Genomic DNA, 23928 nt, shown 5'->3' with positions numbered 1-23928 from the left:
GGCTGAGAAACTCCATCTTAGGGATAACGTCGTAAAGTTTCTAGTTTATTTGCTCCATATCTGGCCAGAGGCGCAGGGCTGTCCTCTTCTTTCTAAATTGAGAGCAGCTCATTCCTTTGGGCAGATTTGTACTTGGAATCCTTGCTCTTGTCCGAGCACTACTTGGAGTTAATGGTGCACCTGGTTTTATGGCCTTGAGCAGCCTGGCCAGGAAAGAATTTACATTTTTACTGCATTTTCACCTTTTCTTGAAAAGGATGTATTATGTAATCATGGGCAGATGCTTAGAAGATAATAAAAATGATCCAGAATTTGTCATTCAAGCTCACGTTGTTCTTCGGGAGTGGGAAGGAGGGTGTAGGTGGGGGGTGGGCTGGGAAGTGTTTAAGCGAGATCAGCTTATCAGTGTACCTGAGTTTCTTCCTTTCAAACTACCTTTATCCCCACATGGTAGTTAAGACAGAAGCCTCTGGAGTCATATACCCAAGTTTAAGCCCCAGCTCAGGCATTTACTGACTTAGTAACCTTGGAACTTATTTGTGACTCAGTTTCCTCAACTGTTACATGGAGCCATAGCCCTGCCACATACAATTTTGAGGATTAAATGATATGATACATAAGCCATAAAAAAGAGTGAAATATTGCCATTTGCAGCAACATGGATGGACCTAGAGGTTATCATACTAAGTGAAGTAAGTCAGGCAAAGACAAATATCATATGATATCACTTATATGTGGAATCTAAAATATGACACAAATGAACTTATCTACAGAACAGAAACAGACTCACAGACATAGAAGACAAACTTATGGTTACCAAAGAGGAAAGGGGTGGGGAGAGGGATAAATTAGGAGTATGGGATGAACAAGTACAAACTACTATACATAAAATAAAGAAGCAACAAGTATTTACCATATAGCACAGGGAACAATGTTCAGTACCTTGTAATAACCTGTAACGCAAAACAATCTGAAAAAAATATATAACTGAATTGCTTTGCTATACACCTGAAACTAACACAACACTGTAAATCAACTATACTTCAATTAAATATATTATTTGAAATAAAAGCTACAAAAGTTTTCTGATTAAAAAAAATTGTATGATGTATATAAATCACCTGGCACAAAATAGGTGCCCCCAAAACAAAACTGTTATCACTGTAACCTCCCCTGTGCCTTCCTCTTCACCCCCGCACCCCTGCCTCAGGTGAAGCCCTCCTCACCCCTCACCTGTACTGTTGCAATAGCCTCTTAGCTCGGTTCCTTGCCTCCACCTGCCTCAAATCTATCTGGCACATGGCCTGCCCTGCCGTCTTCTGGGCACACTGCTTTTATCAAGTTGTTTACCTGTTCAATCATCTTTAATATTTCCCTTCATCTGTTGCATTAGCCCTGACTTCTCTGCCCTCTTTCCCAATCTCCTGAGACTCAAAGTTGCCCAGACCTTAACTAGCTAAGGATACTTATCACTATTCACCCGCACGCACTCCATTTTTACCACCTCCCCATTTGATTGAACCCTGTCCCCCTTTTATCCCCTGACATATGCTTTCAACTTTCCAGTCTCACCACATTTGCAGGTGCTGCCCCAGCCTGAGTACAGGCTCTTCGCCTTCTCCTGTGTGATTATGTAAATCCGAACTCTACAATGCTGGTCTTGTCGACTCTAGTTAACTTCTTCCTTTGATTTTCAGCTGACACCATTGACTTTTCTGTGAACTGCACACTTGTTTAGGGCATGCTTATCTATGAACAAAGCAGTCCCCCTATCTCAGTGGCTTAGCCCTCAGAGGTTCTTATCTCACTGCTGTCACAACCTAATGTAGGTCTCTATCTACAAGTGTGGGGTCCCTGTGCCCCAGCAGTTACTTAGGGCTCACCTTCTTCCTTATGAAACCAAGGAGGACTCTGTGGGGTTCCTGGGCATGGAAACATTCTTGTCTCCCATTTCTTGTAGGCAAGACTCCAGCCTTCATGACCTTCCCTGAGTTCCAAAGGGCAGATTCGAACAGTTGCTAATCAAGGGAAGAGCAACCAAGAAACCACCTGAGGCAAGATTAAAGGGACCAAAGAAACTCATCAAGATTAGGAGACTGACCACCCGAGACTCTGCGCACACCCTAATCGTATCAGCAACCCTACCCTTGAACTATTGCTATAAAACTCCTCTTCAAAGCATCCCAGGCTGGGAAACACTGTTTTTCAAGGCAGGAGCCTGCTATGTCCCCCTTTGCTTGACAAAGCAATAAAGCTATCCTTTTCTAATTCACCCCAAACTCTCTGAGATTCGATTCAGCACTGGTGCACAGAGAAGCTGAGCTTTCGGCATCAGTGCTGCTATGGTCTGAATGTGTCCCCTCAAAATTTATATGTTCAAATCCTAATTCCCAATGTGATGGTATTAGGACTTGGGGCCTTTGAGAGGTTCTTAGAACATGAGGGTGGAACCCTTGATGCCGAAAACTTGGTCTCTGTGCACTGGTGCCGAATTGAATCTTGGAGACAGAGTTTTGGGTAAAGTAGAAAGGGATAGCTCTATTGCTTTGTCAGGCAAAGGGGTACATTGTGAACTTGTGCCTTTGAAAATTGTGTGTCCCCACCGGGAGGGATATGGTGAGGAGTTTTATAGCAATGGTTCAAGGGTGGGGCTGCTAATAAGGATCAGGGTGTGTGCAGGGCCTGCATTCCTTTAACCTAGCCTCAGGTGGTCTCTTGATGAGCTGTGGTACTCAGTGTTATGAAACTATGACCTTCTCTCTGGAATGAAGAATGTCTCATCAAGTAGTTCATCTTCCATTTGTTGGGGGTTTTAGTTCTGCAGAAGAGTTCAAAGATACTGTTATGTGTATCACTTGAGGTGGAACCAGGATCCTGTCCCAAGGCTGGACTATTGTCTCTTGACTGCTCTTTCTTTGTCTCTACATCCTCTCTGTTCCCAGATCAAAAACTGTTTGAACCTGCGCTTTGGAACTCAGGGAAGGTCAAGAAACGGGGGACACAGAAAGGCTTTCATGCTGAGGAGCCCCATAGGGTCCTGTTCGGTTTCATGCTCATGAATGGGGTAAGTGTTATTTATTTATTTATTTTTAAACATCTTTATTGGAGTATAATTGCTTTACAGTGGTGTGTTAGTTTCTGGTTTATAACAAAGTGAATCAGCTATACATACATACATCCTCATATCCCCTCCCTCTTGTGTCTCCCTCTGACGCTCCCTATCCCACCCCTCTAGTTGGTCACAAAGCAACAAGCTGTTCTCCCTGTACTATGCGGCTTCTTCTCAGTAGCTATCTATTTTACATTTGGTAGTATATATAAATCCAGGCCACTCTCTCACTTCGTCCCAGCTTACCCTTACCCCTACCCGTGTCCTCAAGTTCATTCTCTACGGCTGTGTCTTTATTCCTGTCTTGCCCCTAGGTTCTTCATTTTTTTCTTTTTTTTTTAGATTCCATATATATGTGTTAGCATATGGTATTTGTTTTTCTATTTCTGACTTACTTCACTCTGTATGACAGATTCTAGGTCCATCCACCTCACTACAAATAACTCAATTTTGTTTCTTTTTATGACTGAATAATATTCCATTGTATATATATACCAAATCTTCTTTATCCATTCATCTGTCGATAGACACTTAGGTTGCTTCCATGTCCTGGCAATTGTAAATAGAGCTACAATGAACATCGTGGTACATGATTTTTTTGAATTATGGTTTTCTCAGGGTATATGCCCAGTAGTGGGATTGCTGGGTTGTGTGGAAGTTCTATTTTTAGTTTTTTAAGGAACCTCCGTACTGTTCTCCGCAGTGGCTGTATCAATCTACTTTCCCACCAACAGTGCAAGAGGGTCCCCTTTTCTCCACATCCTCTCCAGCAATTAGTGTTTGTAGATTTTTTGGTGATGGCCATTGGGCCTGGTGTGAGTTGATACCTCATTATAGTTTTAATTTGCATTTCTCTAATGATTAGTGATGTTGAGCATTCATTGTTGGTGATCTGTATGTCTTCTTGAGAGAAATGTCTAAGTCTTCTGCCCATTTTTGATTGGGTTGTTTGTTTTTTTGATATTGAGCTGCATGAGGTGCTTGTATATTTTGGAGATTAATCCTTTCTCAGTTGCTTCATTTGCAAATATTTTCTCCCATTCTGAGGGTTGTCTTATTGTATTGTTTATGGTTTCCTTTGATGTTCGAAAGCTTTTAAGTTTCATTAGGTCCCATTTGTTTATTTTTGTTTTTATTTCCATTTCTCTGGGAAGTGGGTCAAAAAGAATCTTGCTGCGATTTATGTCATAGAGTGTTCTGCCTATGTTTTCTCGAACAGTGTTATGGTGTCTGGCCTTATATTTAGGTCTTTAATCCATTTTGAGTTTATTTTTGTGTATGGTGTTAAGGAGTGTTCTAATTTCATTCTTTTACTGTAGCTGTCCAGTTTTCCCAGCACCACTTATTGAAGAGGTTGTCTTTTCTCTAATGTATATTCTTACCTCCTTTGTCATAGATTAGATGACCATATGTATGTGCATTTAACTGTGGGCTTTCTATTCTGTTGCACTGATCTATATTTCTGTTTTTGTGCCAGTACCATACTGTCTAGATTACTGTGGCTTTGTAGTATAGTCCAAAGTCAGGGAGCCTGATTCTTCCAGCTCCGTTTTTCTTTCTTAAGATTGCTTTGGCTATTCAGGGTCTTTTGTGTTTCCATACAAATTGTGAAATTTTTTGTTCTAATTCTGTGAAAAATTCCATTGGTAGTTTGATAGGGATTGCAATGAATCTGTAGATTGCTTTGGGTAGTATAGTCATTTTCACATTGTTGATTCTTCCAATCCAAGAACATGGTATATCTCTCCATCTGTTTGTATCATCTTTAATTTCTTTTATCAGTGTCCTATAGTTTTCTGCATACAGGACTTTTGTCTCCTTAGGTAGGTTTATTCCTAGGTATTTTATTCTTTTTGTTGCAATGCTAAATGGGAGTGTTTCCTTACTTTCTCTGTCAGATTTTTCATCATTAGTGTAGAGGAATGCAAGAGATTTCTGTGCATTAATTTTGTATCCTGCTACTTTACCAAATTCATTGATTAGCTCTAGTAGTTTTCTGGTAGCATCTTTAGGATTCTCTGTGTATAGTATCATGTCATCTGCAAACTGTGACAGTCTTACTTCTTCTTTTCTAATTTGGTTTCCTTTTATTTCTTTTTCTTCTCTGATTGCTGTGGCTAAAACTTCCAAAACTATGTTGAATAATAGTGGTGAGATTGGACATCCTTGTCTTGTTCCTGCTCTGAGTGGAAATGGTTTCAGTTTTTCACCATTGAGAATGATGTTGGCTGTGGGTTTGTCATATATGGCCTTTATTATGTTGAGGTGAGTTCCCTCTTATGCCTACTTTCTGAAGGGTTTTAACATAAATAGGTGTTGAATTATGTCAAAAGCTTTTTCTGCATCTGTTGAGATGATCATATGGTTTTTCTCCTTCAATTTGTTAATATGGTTTATCACACTGATTGATTTGCATATATAGAAGAATCCTTGCATTCCTGGGGTAAAACCCACTTGATCATGGTTTATGAACCTTTTAATGTGTAGCTGGATTCTGTTGGCTAGTACTTTGTTGAGGATTTTGCATCTATGTTCATCAGTGATATTGGCCTGTAGTCTTCTTTCTTTGTGACATCTTTGTCTGGTTTTGGTATCAGGGTGATGGTGGCCTTGTAGAATGAGTTTGGGAGTGTTCCACCATCTGCTACATTATGGAAGAGCTTGAGAAGGATAGGTGTTAGTTCTTTTCTAAATGTTTGATAGAATTCACCTGTGAAGCCATCTGGTCCTGGGCTTTTGTTTGTTGGAATATTTATTTTTATTTACTTTTATTTTTTATTTTTTTAACATCTTTATTGGAGTATAATTGCGTTGCAATGATGTGTTAGTTTCTGCTTTATAACAAGGTGAATCAGCTATACATAAACATATATCCCCATATCTCCTCCCTCTTGCATCTCCCTCCCTTCCACCCCCCCCCATCCCAACCCTCTGGTGGTCACAAAGCACTGAGCTCATCTCCCTGTGTTATGCAACTGCTTCCCACTAGGTATGTATTTTACTTTTGGTAGTGTATATATGTCCATGCACTCTCTCACTTTGTCCCAGCTTACTCTTCCCCCTCCCCGTGTCCTCAAGTCCATTCTCTATTAAGTCTGCATCTTTATTCCCATCCTGCCCCTAGGTTCTTCATGACCATTTTTTTTTTTTTTAGATTCCATATATATGTGTTAGCATATGGTATTTGTTTTTCTATTTCTAACTTACTTCAGTCTGTATGACAGACTCTAGTTCCATCCACGTCACTACAAATAACTCAATTTTGTTTCTTTTTATGAATGAGTAATATTCCATGTATATATGTACCACATCTTCTTTATCCATTCGTCTGTTGATGGACACTGAGGTTGCTTCCATGTCCTGGCTATTGTAAATAGAGTTGCAATGAACAATGTAGTATATGAATTTTTTGATTTATGGTTTACTCAGGGTATATGACCAGTAGTGGGATTGCTGGGTCATATGGTAGTTCTATTTTTACTTTTGCAAGGAACCTCCATACTGTTCTCCACAGTGGCTGTATCAATTTACATTCTCACAAATAGTGCAAGAGGGTTCCCTTTTCTCCACACCCTCTCCAGCATTTATTGTTTGTAGATTTTTTGATGATGGCCATTCTGACTGGTGTGAGGTGATACCTCATTGTAGTTTTGATTTTCATTTCTCTAATGATTAACTATGTTGAGCATTCTTTCATGCCTTTGTTGGCAATCTGTATATCTTCTTTGGAGAAATGTCTATTTAAGTCTTCTGCCCTTTTTGGATTGGGTTGTTTGTTTTTCTGATATTGAGTTGCATGAGCTGCTTGTAAATTTTGGAGATTATTCCTTTGTCAGTTGCTGCATTTGTAAATATTTTCTCCCATTCTGAAGGTTGACTTTCTGTCTTGTTTATGGTTTCCTTTGATGTTCAAAAGCTTTTAAGTTTCATAAGGTCCCATTTGTTTATTTTTGTTTTTATTTCCATTTCTCTAGGAGGTGGGTCAAAAAGGATCTTGCTGTGATTTATGTCATAAAGTGTTCTACCTATTTTTTCCTCTAAGAGTTTTATAGTATCTGGCCTTACATTTAGGTCTTTAATCCATTTTGAGTTTATATTTATGTATGGTGTTAGGCAGTGTTCTAATTTCATTCTTTTACATGTAGCTGTCAAGTTTTCCCAGCACCACTTATTGAACAGGATGTCTTTCCTCCACTGCATATTCTTGCCTCCTTTATCAAACATAAGGTAACCATATGTGCATGGGTGTATCTCTGGGTTTTCAATCCTGTTTCATGGATGTATATTTCTGTTTTTGTGCCAGTACCATACTGTCTTGATGACTGTAGCTTTGTAGTATAGTCTGAATTCAGGGATCCTGATTCCTCCAGCTCCGTTTTTCTTTCTCAAGATTGCTTTGGCTATTTGGGGTGTGTTTCCATACAAACTGTGAAATTTTTTGTTCCAGTTCTGTGAAAAATGCCAGTGGTAATTTGATAGGGATTGCATTGAATCTGTAGATTGTTTTGGGTAGTAGAGTCATTTTCACAATGTTGATTCTTCCAATCCAAGAACATGGCATATCTCTCCATCTGTTTGTATCACCTTAATGTCTTACATCAGTGTCTTATAATTTTCTACATACAGGTCTTTTGTCTCCTTAGGTAGGTTTATTCCTAGATATATTATTCTTTTTGTTGCAATGCTAGATGGGAGTGTTTCCTTAATTTCTCTTTCAGATTTTTCATCATTAGTGTATAGGAATGCAAGAGATTTCTGTGCCTTAATTTTGTATCCTGCTACTTTACCAAATTCATTGATTAGCTCTAGTAGTTTTATGGTAGCATCTTTAGGATTCTCTATGTATAGTATCATGTCACCTGCAAACAGTGACAGTTTTACTTCTTCTTTTCCAATTTGGATTCCTGTTATTTCTTTTTCTTCTCTGACTGCTGTGGCTAAAACTTCCAAAACTATGTTGAATAATAGTGGTGAGAGTGGGAAACCTTGTCTTCTTCCTGATCTTAGTGGAAATGGTTTCAGTGTTTCACCATTGTGGATGATGTTGGCTGTGTGTTTGTTATATATGGCCTTTATTATGTTGAGGTAAGTTCCATCTATGCCTACTTTCTGGAGAGTTTTTATCATAAATGTGTGTTGAATTTTGTCAAAAGCTTTTCCTGCATCTATTGAGATGATCATATGGTTTTTATTCTTCTGTTTTTTAATATGGGGTATCACATTGATTGATTTGCGTATATTGAAGAATCCTTGCATTCCTAAGATAAACCCCACTTGGTCATTGTGTATGAACCTTTTAATGTGCTGTTGGATTCTGTCTACTAGTATTTTGTTGAGGACTTCTGCATCTATATTCATCAGAGATATTGGCCTGTAGTTTTCTTTCTTTGTGAGATCTTTGGTTTTGATATCAGGGTGATGGTGGCCTCGTAGAATGAGTATGGGAGTGTTCCTCCCTCTGCTATATTTTGGAAGAATTTCAGAAGGATAGGTGTTAGCTCTTCTCTAAATGTTTGATAGAATTCACCTCTGAAGCCATCTGGCCCTGGGCTTTTGTTTGTTGGAAGAATTTAAATCACAGTTTCAATTTCAGTGCTTCTGATTGGTTTGTTTATATTTTCTGTTTCTTCCTGGTTCAATCTCGGAAGGTTGTGCTTTTCTAAGAATTTGTCCATTTCTTCCAGGATGTCCATTTTATTGGCATATAGTTTCTTGTAGTGATCACTCATGATCCTTTGTATTTCTGCACTGTCAGTTTTTATTTCTCCTTTTTCATTTCTAATTCTACTGATATGAGTCTTCTCCCTTTTTTTCTTGATGAGTCTGGCTAATGGTTTATGAATTTTGTTTATCTTCTCAAAGAACCAACTTTTAGTTTTATTGATCTTTCTTTGGTGTTATTTCCTTCATTTCTTTTTCATTTATTTCTGATCTGGTCTTTATGATTTCTTTCCTTCTGCTAACTTTGAGAGTTTTTTTTCCTTCTTTCTCTAATTGGTTTAGGTATAAGGTTAGATTGTTTACTTGAGCTCTTTCTTGTTTCTTGAGGTAGGATTGCATTGGTATAAACTTCCCTCTTAGAACTGCTTTTGCTGCATCCCATAGGTTTGGGTCGTCATGTTTTCATTATCATTTATTTCTAGGTTTTTCTTGATTTCCTCTCTGATTTCTTCAGTGATCTTGTGGTTATTTAGTAGTGTATTGTTTAGTCTCCATGTGTTTGTAGTTTTTACAGATTTTTCCCTCTAATTGATATCTAGTCTCATAGCATTGTGGTCAGAAAATATACTTGATAAGCTTTCAATTTTCTTAAATTCACCAAGGCTTGATTTGTGACCCAAGATATGTTGTATCCTGGAGAATGTTCCATGAGCACTTAAGAAGAAAGTGTGTTCTGTTGTTTTTGGATGGAATGTCCTGTAAATTCAATTAAGTTCATCTTGTTTAATGTATCATTTAAAGCTTATGTTTCCTTATTTATTTTCATTTTGGGTGATCTGTCCATTGGTGAAAGTGGGGTGTTAAAGTCCCCTACTATGACTGTGTTGCTCTCGGTTTCCCCTTTTATGGCTGTTAGCATTTGTCTTATGTATTGAGGTGCTCCTATTTGGGTGCATAAATATTTGCAATAGTTATATCTTCTTCTTGGATTGATCCCTTGATCATTATGCAGTGTCCTTCTTCGTCTCTTGTAACAGTCTTTATTTTAAAGTCTATTTTTTCTGATATGAGAATTGCTACTCCAGCTTTCTTTTGATTTCCATTTGCATGGAGTATCTTTTTCCAACCCCACACTTTCAGTCTGTTTGTGTCCCTAAGTCTGAAGTGTGTCTTTTGTAGATGGCATATATATAGGTCTTGTTTTTGTATCCATTCAGCCAGTCGCTGTCTTTTGGTTGGAACATTTAGTCCATTTACATTTAGGGTAATTATTGATATGTATGTTCCTATTACCATTTTCTTAGTTATTTTGGGTTTGTTATTGTAGGTCTTTTCCTTCTCCTGTGTTTCCGTCCTAGAGAAGTTCCTTTAGCATTTGTTGTAAGGCTGGTTTTGTGGTGCTGAATTCTCTTAGCTTTTGCTTGTCTGTAAAGGTTTTAATTTCTCCATCAAATCTGAATGATATCCTTTCTGGGTAGAGTAATCTTGGCTGTAGTTTTTTCCCTTTCATCACTTGAAATATGTCTTGCCCCTTCCTTCTGGCTTGCAGAATTTCTGCTGAAATATCAGCTGTTAACCTTATGGGGATTCCCTTGTATGTTATTTGTTGTTTTTCCCTGCTGCTTTTAATATTTTTTCTTTATATTTAATTTTTGATAGTTTGATTAATATGTGTATTAGCGTGTTTCTCCTTAGATTTATCCTGTATGGGATTTTCTACGTTTCCTGGACTTGATTGACTGTTTCCTTTCCCATAGTAGGAAAATTTTCAACTATAGTCTCTTCAAATATTTTCTCAGTCCCTTTCTTTTTCTCTTCTTTTACTGGGACCCCTATAATTCAAATATTGGTGCATTTAATGTTGTCCCAGAGATCTCTGAGACTGTCCTCATTTCTTGTTATTCTTTTTTCTTTACTCTGCTCTGCCATGGTTATTTCCACTCTTTTATCTTCCAGGTCACTTATCCCTTCTTCTGCCTCAGTTATTCTGTTATTGATTCCTTCTAGAGAATTTTTAATTTCATTTATTGTGCTGTTCATTATTGTTTGTTTGCTCTTTAATTCTTCTAGGTTCTTGTTAAAAGTTTCTTGTAGTTTCTCCATTCTATTTCCAAGGTTTTGGATCATCTTTACTATCATTACTCTGAATTCTTTTTCAGGTAGACTGCCTATTTCCTCTTCATTTGTTAGGTCTCGTGTGTTTTTACCTTTCTCCCTCATCTGCTGTGTGTTTCTCTGTCTTGTCATTTTGCTTAACTTACCGTGTTTGGGGTGTCCTTTTCATTGGCTGCAGGTTCATAGTTCCCACTGTTTTTAGTGTCTGCCCCCAGTGGCTAAGGTTGTTTCAGTGGTTTGTGTAGGCTTCTTGGTGGAGGGAACTGGTTCCTGTGTTCTGGTGGATGAGGCTGGATCTTGTCTTTTTGGTGGCAGGACCACGTCTGGTGGTGTGTTTTGGGGTGTCTGTGACCTTATTATGATTTTAGGCAGTCTCTCTGCAAATGGGTGGGGTTCTGTTCCAGTCTTGCTTTTTGTTTGGCATAGGGTGTCCAGCACTGTAGCTTGCTGGTCGTTGAGTGGAGCTGGGTCTTAGCATTGAGATGTATATCTCTGCGAGATCATTTGTTGTTTGTTATTACATGCAGCTGGGTGGTCTCTGGTGGACCAATGTCCTGAACTTGGCTCTTCCATCTCAGAGGCACAGTCCTGACACCAGGTCAGAGCACCAAGACCCTGTCAGCCCCACGGCTCAGAAGAAAAGGGAAAAAAAAGAAAGGAAGAAAGAAAAAATAAAATAAAGTTATTAAAATAAAAAATTAAACATAATTATTAAATTGAAAATATTAAAAAGTATAAAAAGAAGAAAAAAAAATGAAAGAAAGAAAGAAGAGAGCAACCAAACCAAAATACAAATCAACCAATGATAACAAGCATTAAAAACTATACTAAAAAAAATAAACAAGAAACAAAAAGGCCAGTCAGAACCCTAGGTCAAATGGTAAAAGCAAAGGTATACAGACAAAATAACAAAAAGAAACATACACATACACACTCACAAAAAGAGGAAAAGGAAAATAAATATATATCTATATATAAAAAAAAGAAAGGAGGAAGAGAACTAACATATCAATTAACAAATCTACCAGTGATAATAAACTCTAAATACTAAACTAAGCTAAACATAAAGCCAGCAACCAATTAGATGCAGAAAGCAATCCCCAAATCTACAGTTGCTCCCAAAGTCCACCGCCTCAATTTTGGGATGATTCGTTGTCTCTTCAGGTGTTCCACAGATGCAGGGTACATCAAGTTGATTGTGGAGACATTACTGCTGGGAGTAATTTCCCTTTCTCTTCTTTGTTCACACAGCTCCTGTGGTTCAGCTTTGGATTTGGCCCCGCCCCTGCATGTAGGTCGCCTGAGGGCATCTGTTCTTCACTCAGACAGGATGGGGTTAAAGGAGCAGCTGATTAGGGTGCTCTGGCTCACTCAGGCCAGGGGAGGGAGGGGTACAGAATGCGGGGTGAGCCTGCTGGGGCAGAGGCTGGCATGACATTTCAACAGCCTGAGGCACGCCAAAACTGTCCCTGGATCATGGGACCCTGGCAGTGGCAGGCTGCACAGGCTCCCAGGAGGGGAGGTGTGGATAGTGACCTGTGCTTGCACACAGGCTTCTTGGTGGCTGCAGCAGCAGCCTTAGTGTTTCATGCCTGTCTCTGGGGTCCGTGGTGATAGCCGCGGCTTGTGCCCGTCTCTGGAGCTTGTTTAGGCAGTGCTCTGAATCCCCTCTCCTCTCGCACCTGGAAACAATGGTTTCTTGCCTCTTAGGCAGGTCCAGACTTTTTCCTGGACTCCTTCCCGGCTGGCTGTGGTGCACTAGCCCCCTTCAGGCTGTGTTTATGCAGCCAACCCCAGTCCTCTCCCCGGGATCCGACCTCCAAAGCCCGAGCCTCAGCTCCTAGCCCCTACCCGTCCCAGCGGGTGATCATACAAGCCTCTCAGGGCAGTGAGTGCTGGTTGGCACCGATCCTCTGTGTGGGAATCTCTCCGCTTTGCCCCCTGCACTCCTGTTGCTGCACTCTCCTCTGTGGCTCCAAAGCTTCTCCCTGCCACCCCCTGTCTCCACCAGTGAAGGAGCTTCCTAGTGTTTGGAAACTTTTCCTCCTTCACAGCTCCCTCCCAGAGGTGCAGGTCCCATCCCTATTCTTTTATCTCTGCTTTTTCTTTTTTGTTTTGCCCTACCCGGGTACGTGGGTAGTTTCTTGCCTTTTGGGAAGTCTGAGGTCTTCTGCCAGCGTTCAGTAGGTGTTCTGTAGGAGTTGTTCCACATGTAGATGTATTTCCGATGTATCTGTGGGGAGGAAGGTGATCTCCATGTCTTACTCCTCTGCCATTGGTAAGTGTTCTTTTAAAAGAGACCCCACAGAGCTTCCTTGCCCCTTCCCCTTCCATGTGAGGACACAACCAGATGTTAGCAGTCTGCAACCTGGAAGACACTGAATCTGCTAGCACCGTGATACTGGACTTAGTCACCAGAACTGTAAGAAATGAATTTCTCTTATTTATAAACCATCCAGTGTCTGGTATTTTGTTAAAGCACCTGACAGACTAAGACATATACTTTCCCAAACGACAAAATTCACTGATGATACTCTCTCAGGGCAGCATTGGCAAGAAGTGAGATGTGATCAGGTTTTCTTTACCTTGGATTCTACAGTGACCTTGGTTGGCATTCTTTGAGGACACAGAGGTGCTGTCTAGTCATGATGAAAATTACATCTGCCATCAGAGAGGATTTTGAGAGGGAAGTAAGGAGATAGATAGAGTGAATAAAGAACTTTACATGTTATCAAGATACAAGTGTTGGGATCTTTTCAAAATACCTCCCCCACAAAATATCTCAGGTCATTTCTGGATGCGTCTTTCTCTTCTGGCTAGGCGGAGAATACATCATGGGGAGTATTGTGGGTTAAATTATGCCTCCCCCAACACCTAATATCTGTGAATGTGATCTTATTTGGAAATAAGGTCTTTGTAGATGTAATTAAGATGAGGTCATATTGGAGTAGGGTGGGCTGTACATAACCCAGTGACTGGTGTCCTTATAAGAAGAGAGAAATTTGGATACAGACATTCAGAGAGGAGAATACAATGCGAAGACAGAGACACAGACACAGCGGGAAGACAGCCATGTGAAGATGGGGCCAAAGATCAGAGTAATGCAGCCAGAAGCCCAGAAACACCAAGGTTTGCCAGCAACACCAGAAGGTGGAAGAAGCAAGAAGGTTTCTTCCCCAGAGACTTCAAAGAAGCATGTCCCTCCAACACCTTGATTTCAAGATGTCTAGCCTCCAGAATGGAGATAATAAATTTCTGTTGTTTAAAGTCTCCCAGTTTGTGGTACAGTTTAATGGCAGCCCCAGGAAACTAACACAGAAAGGCTGTGTCCATTTCACTACGTTTATCCGCCCAAGCCTTGCACAGTGCCTGACTCATGGTCCTCTAGAGATGTTGACTAAACAATTAAGGGACATTCCTTAGGGGCAGGGATTTATCTTTCTCACCCCCAGGTCCCTCTTTCAAAGCACAGTGGAGCACTTGGTTCAGTGAGCTGGTTCAATCATGAGTTCTCCTTGACTGCTGATTGAGGTGAGCTGGGAATTAGGAGTGATGGGTTCCCCAATACCTAGGGATGCCAAACAATTAGCCTCCTCCCTCCGGGTGCCCATAGGTCTGAAACCAGCCTTTCTAGGATACCTGGGAGAGTGTGGGGGATGTAATAATCATGTCTTTTCATTCTATATTTTTTCCAACTTTGTTGAGAAGTAATTAACAAAGGCAATTTTATATATTTGTTCTATATATTTGATGTTTTGACATCCTGGGGCTCTGCTGACTATTGAGGGACTACCCTTCCCAGAGACAGCTAATTCCTAGAGATAACTGGCCTGTGAGTGAGTCTTTCCTATGCAAACCAGCCAATCCACAGGCTAGACCACCAACCATCCTCTTTATCGGGCTCTCACACTCCAGGCCACTTTCCCTGTGCTAATCACCCCAGATCAGGTACCAGATTACTACGGAGAGCTCTCATGCCCCAGAACCCACTGGAATTCTTCAAACTAGCCAGTCCTAAACCTGCTCACTCTGCCTCACTGATTCTTTCCTGTGGAAAGCACAATAGAGGCACTTGCCCACAGTCCCCCTCTCCCCTCTGCCTCCTGATTGGCTGTGGTGCTTCCCTGCATGGTCCTGTGTGGGTGCATGAGAATGGTGAGTAAACTTCCTCCTTCATGACAGTCATTTCTGTGTTGGTGTGTTTTGCCATATCTGGTCAAAAAAAATCCTGGGTACCCATTAAAAAAGAGGGGTTGGGGAATGCCTGGAATCCAGAAAGAATGGGGTCTGAGGAGAGAGCAGATTTGGTGAGAGGGGAGGCTGCAGGGATGATCAGGAATCAGATCCCTGATATGGCAGGGATGAGAGAAGATAGCCAGAGACCATCGGGCCACTGGGAAGCTCTATAGACAGAACCTGGGGTGATGAACCAGACACCTAGGCTGTGAATCAGCCCTGTGTGCAGGCATGACTGCTGTGGACATCTGTGTTTCTCCACAGGAGGCACATAAGACCCTTGTGCACATCTTTTGTGACAGCAATAAGGGGTGGGTGGGTTGTGGCTGAGAAGCCAGGGTCCCTCTCCACCAGCAGGTTTTTAGGGCAATAACTCAGAGAGAATGTGGAGGCTGACAGTACGATTTCAGAGAGAAAACCAGGCCAAGTCCTTGGAGAGTAACAGGAAGCCAGTTCGGGCCCCCTAAGCAGTTCTGGCAACCTTATCTGTCAAAAGAAGGCATCTCTGTGCTGCTAGAGTGGCAACCTGCCCTCCTGAGGGCTCTAAGCACTGCCCCCCACCCCCAAAATGAAAGGACTGGCCTGACACCTTCAATCAATTCCCCTTTACCTCTTCTCTTCCTTAGGGAGGAAAATCATCTGTTTTGCAGTCTCCCCCCATCCAGCTGCAGCATCCATTGATTTCTGTAGTTGTTTATGCAAGTTGATATAGGCACTGAAGGAGAATGACCCGCAACTCAGAAGTCCTGAACTTGAGAGAGGAGTTCAGACTCTTAAGAGTGACAACTTTGGTTGTCAGTTTTTAAAGGGCCAGGTCCTATAGGATACAGTGCACAGATACTGTTTGAGGGATGCATAGTTATTTTGATTTAATTCTTGTATGCCTTTTGTATCATCCCCCAAACAAAGTCCTCTTCCTGATTATTTATTCATCAGACTACATGGTGGCACAATGTTCCATCATACATCGTAGCTTATTTACAGGCTATTAAGAGAGGAAAGGTACAGACATAACAACAAGTAAAGGTCAAATCATAGCATCTCAGGTTTGGAATAACCATTATATAGGTTTTTGTGACTTATAAAACGTTTTCTCCTTTATTATCTAGTTCAATTTTTATATGGAATCAGACTTTTATGTATTAGGAATTTGAGCCTCAGAGAGAACATCATTCAGCAAATATCCACTGGGCATCCCCTTTGGGCCTGGTACTAGTCTAGGTGCTGGGGATCCAGTGTGACTGAAAGAGATGAGCTCCCAGCCTTCATTGGCACTTATTCACAGCTGAAAATGGACTTGAATCCAAATCTGCAACAGGATGGGTTTCCAAGGCTGTGTGCAGTAGACCTCTGCAACTTGCTAGCTGTGTGATTCTGAGAAAATTACTGAACTTCCTTGAGGCTCCATGTATTCATTTGTAAAATAAAGATAATTGTACCTGCCTCAGAGGTTGCTGAGAAGTTTAGAGATTATGGAGGTTAAATTCTTGGCCCACAGTAAAGGCTCTATACAGGACAGTTGTCATGAATGTGCACCAACAGCTATGGAGGTCTGGAACTGGCTGCACTCACTCATTTCCCACTTGGGGATGGGAGTAGAGAAAGCTTCTTAGAAGGGGTTGCCTTGGTCTGAGCAATGAAAGACAAGTTCTTATTCTTGAAAAGCTATCTTTCCCATCAGCTGGAAGGTACTTGATTGATTTCAGTCTGACAAATATTATATAATGAGCTTACTTCCTCACTAGAATTTTTTCCAAAACTTGTGAGTTTAAGTCTCAGCTCAGGGGCTGACCATAGGCTAGTCCACTGCCCATTCTGGGTTTCCATTTTCTCCTCTGTAACACAAATATTGGCAGCAGGCCTGGGTTCTTGGACTTTTCCTGTAGACCAGAGGTGATCCTGGAAGATGCTTCAGGTATTTTCAATACTCCAGGAAGCCTGCTGGATATCTTATAGGTAGATGAAATAGAAGTGCACAGCCTAGGAAAAATGATACTTTTCTTACCATGTCATTCCTTGCTTTAAAATCCTCCAAGCCTCTCCATTCCTTGGAGTGAAGGCATTGTCTTTCCAATGTCCAATGCAGCTCTCCACCATGTCTTCTTCAGCTATCTCTTTGCGTCATCTACAACTCTCTCCTTGGATTCTGCCCAGCTGTACCAGGGCTAGCTCTGCCCCTGACACTAAGCATGTTTTGATGTTCCTGGCTTTGCTTAGAATACTCAACCCCGATATACATATGGCTCACTCGTACTTCCTTTAACCGGCACTTTCTCCGTGAATTCTGGGCTGACCAGTCTATTTTAAGTTACCCCCTAACCACCCCCACCAATGTTCACCATGTCACCCCCATACATATTCATGGATATTGTGCTGACCTTGCTTTCCTTTTTCTAATAACACTTATGACCTTAGAGTACACAATATAATTTACTTATTATTTTCTTATACATTTGTCTTGACTTTACTTTTCCACTAGAATTTGTGCTAATCAAGGACCGGGAATTTTTAAAAACATTTTGTTCACTGTCTTATTCCAAATATCCCAAACAATACCTGGCACATAGTAGGCACTCACTCTAATCATGATCTTTGAATGAATACGTACATTTTGGCTGGGATTCTATTGATCAATTTCAAGTCGATCACTTGAAAGAAATGCTTTTTGGAAAATTTAAATACAAAATGGGGGAAACTAATTATTACTTAATATATATAGTTCGCTTGATAGACAGAATATTTCAAAAGAACATAGGTGAATATTAGTGAAATCATAGACTCTTGGTGGTGAATTTTGTAAATGGATGCTGAAATGGTGAAAAAACACCATTTGAGATCTAAAATGTCATAGAAGTGTGTGGAAGTGTGTTGTGAGAAGTGTCCAGGGGGGTCAGAAGTGGTGCTTTCGGGGGAGCTCATCATATTTAGATCCTATCATATTGAAGTCCCAACACTGAATTCAGTGTCATTGGAGTTTGCTAAGTAAATCTGTGGTTTTGTTTCAAATCAAGCATAAGATTAAAATATTGTCTTAAAATTTTTGTAAACAGAACTAAGTCGTTAAGGGGAAATATTTTTATTATTTAACTAGGTAAGAGAAGCCAGGGAGGCACAGTATTTATGTCCTGATTATCTCTCCCCACCAACTTGCTGCTTATCTCCATGGGAAAACTAGAGGCAATGATTAGAGAATTAAACCTCCCTTACTCACTCATGCGGTGCATACACTAACTTTCCATTTGGTATTTATTTTCCAGATGAAGGAATTTAATTTATTTTTCTTTCTTTCCCTGGGACCCCAATTACCTGACCTAGAGCAGCCTCCAGATTTGGCTGAAAGAAACCTCCTTTTTCATTCTCCTATGGGTTTCGCTCACCTTTGGACAGGTAAAGAAATCTACCAGAGCCTTTAATAAAATTTAATCCTGGGGGCTTCCCTGGTGGTGCAGTGGTTGAGAATCTGCCTGCCAATGCAGGGGACACGGGTTCGAGCCCTGGTCTGGGAAGATCCCACATGCCGCGGAGCGGCTAGGCCCGTGAGCCACAACTACTGAGCCTGCGCGTCTGGAGCCTGTGCTCCGCAACAAGAGAGGCCGTGACGGTGAGAGGCCCGCGCACCGCGATGAAGAGTGGACCCCACTCGCCGCAACTGGAGAAAGCCCTCGCACAGAAACGAAGACCCAACACAGCCAAAAATAAATAAATAAATAAATAAATTAAAAAAAAAAAAAAAAAAATTTAATCCTCATCCACCTTGGACAACAATGGATGGGGAAGCTCCCCATAGTAGGGAAGGGTTCTTTCTTATCCCAGAGACACACCCATCCCTTTGGCCTATTATTATTGTTGCTGCCAACAAAGCTATTTTCAGAGACTTACTTTCACATGTATCCAAGGTAGACCTAAATCCATTCCTTCATTTTCCATGGTTCAACAGAATCAGGCAAGAATGGCCAGCAGAGCTCCAAGGTCACAGAAGAGACTTAACCCCAGAGAGCAGTGCACCACCTGATATTTTGGTTTATAGGATACTTGTTATCTAACAGCAGCCATGGGCTCTTCACAGGCTGTCTCCCAGCTTTGCCCACATTCACACACTTTTCTGAGGCTATTGCCAATTTCTCCCACCTTCCTTCAAGTATGTTGAGATACATCAAAATCTTAGCTAAAGAGAGTGGGTTCAGAAGAAGATGAGCACCCTTTTTCTTGCCCATCTACACCTTACAAGGCTTGGTTTTCTGTACCAGAACCTGTCTCTTCCTTGATGTCTAAAACTGGGAAATATTGGACACTTTAGTAGTGATAATGTATTTATTTCCTCATGTATATGAACTTATTATCTACCCCCAAATAGCAATCTCTCCTAAACACAGTATAACAAGCCCTATCTTCATACACAGGATACTTTTCTGTGCCTCAATTTATCATAAGAAAAATGTAAAATACTTAGAAAAGTGCCAAGCATATAGTTAATGCTATTTAAATTTTACCTGTTACTATAGCTTTAAGATCAAGTAACCCAAATGTAAGCCAGGGCTTTATATGCCCCAGTCTTTGTGGGGAGTTGCTTTCAAAGTAGCACAGACTGCTAACTTAAAAATGATTTAAGATCATTCAGTTCTTTAATTCTGATCTTCAGAAGTGTCCAGAGAATGGAAATAGGTTACCATTAAAAGGATGGAGCCTGTGGTTGCCAAACACATTCTGGGACTGCTCACTGGGTATTGTGTATTCAGACAGCAAGTCCCAGAGCCAAGCTGAAGATGTGTGGTGCTGGTAGAGAAAATAGAAGACAAGTACAGAGACAGAGTAAACCATACATCTTGGAGTAAAGCAAAAACATAGTAATAGCCAACTTATATTCAATGCTTACTAAGTGCTAGATACTTATGCTAAGATCCTTACATGCACTATCTCATTTAATATTCACAGCATCACAAAGAGGTAGTTATATTGATAATATACTAGTAATGTGCTTGCTTTACAAATAAGAATGCTGAAGTTCAGAGAAGTTAACTTACTAAACCGAGGTCACACAGCTTCCAAGTGACAGGGCTGGAAACTCACTCTGAAAATATGTGTGTCGATTCAAGAATTCAATCACCCAGTTAAAAGTCAGGTCATTATAGCATCAACCAGATGCCAAACTCAAAGGGTTGAAGCCGACATAGGGTCAGAAATGGCAAGTATTCATTCATGTAGATCAAGGTGCAGAAAGATTCTTGAAGATGTCGAGTAAACTGTGTTTGCTTCTTTCATACTCATTTTGACATGCTCTTCTGATATTACTGTTGATTCTTAAAGCAGCAATACTCCATGCAATGGCTGGGAAAATATCTTGTAAGTCACAGTATTTGTCTTGTTTGTTTCATTCATTTGTTCTACAAACATTTATCCATATACCATCTATATATCTATTGTTTATTATGACTACAGATTTCAGCATTTTCCCTGTCACCAAGAATCTCGCAGTCCACTGTAGGAGACCAACATTTACAAAATGTAGTTTTTCATGAGAAGGGAAATTTGGTCTGCCTGAGTGTGTGAAGGAAGGCTTCTTGGAGGAAGTGATCCTTGAGATGATTCTTGAAAAAGGAGCAGGAATTTTTCAAGTGCATAAGGGGGAGAGAAGAAAGGATTCCAGGCACAGAAAACCACACTTCCAATATTCTTTCCCCAAACCCACATTGTTATATCCCATCATCTCAAAATGCTTGGTTATTTACTAAATATGCTCCTTGCCAGAGGCAATGATGATTTGCAAAGACAGGATTGATTGATTGGGTTTCAGATTCTCAGGAATCAGGAAGAGTGTGGCATCAATAGTATTTTCCTAGACTTCCAAAACACATGCTAACAATATGCTCCCTCTTCCTGGCTCCAATTCCTGCACAGAGGTAGTCTGACTCTCATATTTCCCTGCCTTGCTTTTGCCTTGGGAATCTAGGATTCAGTAGTTGCTTTTACTTCTCAGACACAATCTTCCTTGGAGCTGCTGCTCCTCTCCATTCCAGCTGACGCCCTTGTCAACTTTGGCAGCTGTCCAAGCTTCATTCTCCCTGCATGGAGAGGTCGAGCATTGCTCTGCAAATTATGCACCAGCCCCTTGATGTTTGGGGAGCTTGTGGACCCATTTTGCTGTGAGGAGGTCAATTATTTAGTGAAGGCAGTGTAAATGATTCACAGGTGATGGTGTGATGGTGTTCCTGGCTTTGGAACAGCCTGTCTTGGGAAGTGTGATTGACTCTGGCATATGGTGGACCTAACTCCCAGGCAGAGCTGGGCACATTTCACCTGTTCCTTCAATCCTGTGGATTCCATGTCCTGGTTCATCCTCAGACAGCATCCCACATTCATAGTCATTATAGTTGAAAATCTATCACCTCATTCGGTACTCAGCTTATTTCTGCATGGGGTGGGGGTTGAAATAATGTGGTCTAGTGAAATAAGCTGGATCCGGACAGATTTGGGTGTGAATTTTGCTTTTTAAACTTTTCTGGAGATCAGTTTTCTTTTATAAATTAGGGGTAATAAAAAAAAAACTTTGAATAGTTAATATCTCCATTTGAATATTTAATGGAAGGTACTTGGCCATGACAGACTCCTTGATGTCCTACTCCACCCCACCCACTGGAGTGGTGTTCCCCATCTTGGGAAATGAGAACCCCTTTTCTCAGCTACTCAGGACTAAGTCCTAGAAGTCATATATGATTCCCATCTCTCCTGCAGCCCCCATTGGTACTCTATTTACTAGTCCTTTCTGTTCTACTTCCAACATGCACCCCCTATTGGATCATCCTCACCAGCAACTCTATTATTCCCCAGCTGAAGCCTCCATCAGTTCAGTTGAGTTATTGAAAAGCCTTCTCATTCTTTTCCCTGCTACTGCCTTCACCACTCCAGCTCTATATCATCTCCACCCAGCAGTCAGGAAGGTCTTTTAAAACTAAAAGGAAATCTTGCCATTTGTGACAACATGGATGAATCTGGAGGACATTATGCTATGTGAAATAAGCCAGTCACAGAAGGAAAAACACTGCATGATTTCATTTACATGAGGTATTTAAAATAAGAAGCTCATAGAAGTGAAGAATAGAAAGGTGGCTGCCAGGAGCTGGGGAAGGGGAGAAGTGGGGAGTTGCTAATTAACAGGTGTAAAGTTTCAGTTGTGAAAGATGAATCAGTGCTACAGATCTGCTGTACATTGTGCGTTTTAGATAACAACACTGTATTGTGCACTTAAAAATCGATTAAAAGGGCAGATCTTATGTTAAATGTTCTTACCACAATTTAAAAAACTAAATAAAAATAAATAAATTGGATCTTACCACTCCCCTGATAATAACCCTCTAATGGCTGCCCCTTACTCTTAAAATAAAGTCCATTGCCTTTCTTTCACCTATAGACTCTACATGACTTGACTCGGGTCTACCTTTTCCTCCTTGATACTGACCACACTGGCCTTGGAATTTCAGGACACTCCAAACATGTTCCCACCTGAGGGCTTTTGCTTTTGCTCTTGCTTTTGCTGCCTCCTCTGCCTGGACTTGGCCTCCTCTGGCTTGGTTGGCTCCATGTCAACATCCAGCTATCTGGAAGAGCAGCCTCTCCTGTCACCATAGCTGGTTTATTTTCTTCATGTTGATTATCCCTACCTTCAGTGATGATGTTCAGCTCCCCACTGGTTTACTAGCTGTCCCTTCCACTAGGAAGGGAGCTCTTTGAAGACCAAATCTTTTGGTCTTACTTACCACGGTAGCCCAAGGGAAGACTGTCAGATAAAATATAGGACAATTTGAATTTAAGTTTGAATTTCAGTTAAACAACAAATACACTTTTAGTATAAAACAATTGCAAAGGGCAGGCTTATACTGAAAAAATTATTTGTTGTCTTTGTATTTTTATTTGCTAAATATGGTAGCCCTAGTCCCAGGGCTTGTCCCAAGGCTGTCACCTCTGTTGATACTTAATAAGTTTTTGTTGAAAGAAAGAAGGAATGAAAAAAAGGAAGAAAGAGAGAAATAAAGAAATGAAAAATGGTCATAAAACAAAACCTGCAGACTGAATTCCTTGTATCTTTGCTGTCATATTCTTAGCATCTTGTAATGCTTGACCTATGACAGGTGCTGAGTAAAAGTGTGCTAAGTGAATAAGGAAGAGTGGGGTATCCAGTGTGTGTTTTCCTTCCATATCACATTATTAGTCTCAATTTGCAGCTGGAGAAATAGGGTTAGACAGCAAGAGCCTTTTCCAAAGTCAAGCAGCTAGGGATAACTTTACTTGAATACATCAGAAAGCAGATCCTGGAAGGTGGCTTAAGTTTTTTTTTTTTTTTTAAATTAAATAATTTTTATTTATTTATTTATTTTTTGGCTGCATTGGGTCTTCGTTGCTGCACACGGGCTTTCTCTAACTGCGGTGAGTGGGGGCTACTCTTTGTTGTGGTGTGCAGGCTTCTCATTGTGGCGGCTTCTCTTTGTGGTGGACCACAGGCTCTAGATGCGTGGGCTTCAGTAGCTGTGGCTCGCGGGCTCTAGAGCGCAGGTCAGTAGTTGTGGCACATGAGTTCAGTTGCTCCACGGCATGTGGGATCTTCCCGGACCAGGGCTTAAACCCATGTCCCCTGCATTGGCAGGCGGATTCTTAACCACTGCGCCACCAGAGAAGTCCCAGTGTGGCTTAAGTTAATGGAGGCTTATTTGCTACTTCTATAAAATAAGCCAGTGTTGAAGTAATCTAGGTCTGGTATGATGGCCTTGAGACCAGGCTTCAATCTTTCTCCTCCATAATCCTCTACAGCCCACTTC

General features: G+C 40.9%; 1 long non-coding RNA gene across 1 annotated transcript in view; it reads left to right on the top strand.

The window, feature by feature from the left end:
* Positions 1-6157: 6157 nt before the first annotated feature.
* Positions 6158-23928, top strand: part of LOC309660923 — a 57124-nt gene continuing 39353 nt past the window's right edge. Inside the window, exon 1 of the long non-coding RNA XR_014263723.1 lies at positions 6158-6233. This is a non-coding gene — a long non-coding RNA (uncharacterized lncRNA). The remainder of the gene's footprint in view (positions 6234-23928) is intronic.

This window comes from Balaenoptera physalus (assembly GCF_965194825.1).
Source record: "Balaenoptera physalus genome assembly, chromosome: 5".
Lineage (NCBI taxonomy): Eukaryota > Metazoa > Chordata > Mammalia > Artiodactyla > Balaenopteridae > Balaenoptera > Balaenoptera physalus.
The sequence above is the reverse complement of the archived record's forward strand: the minus strand, read 5'-3'. Positions and strand labels throughout refer to the sequence as shown.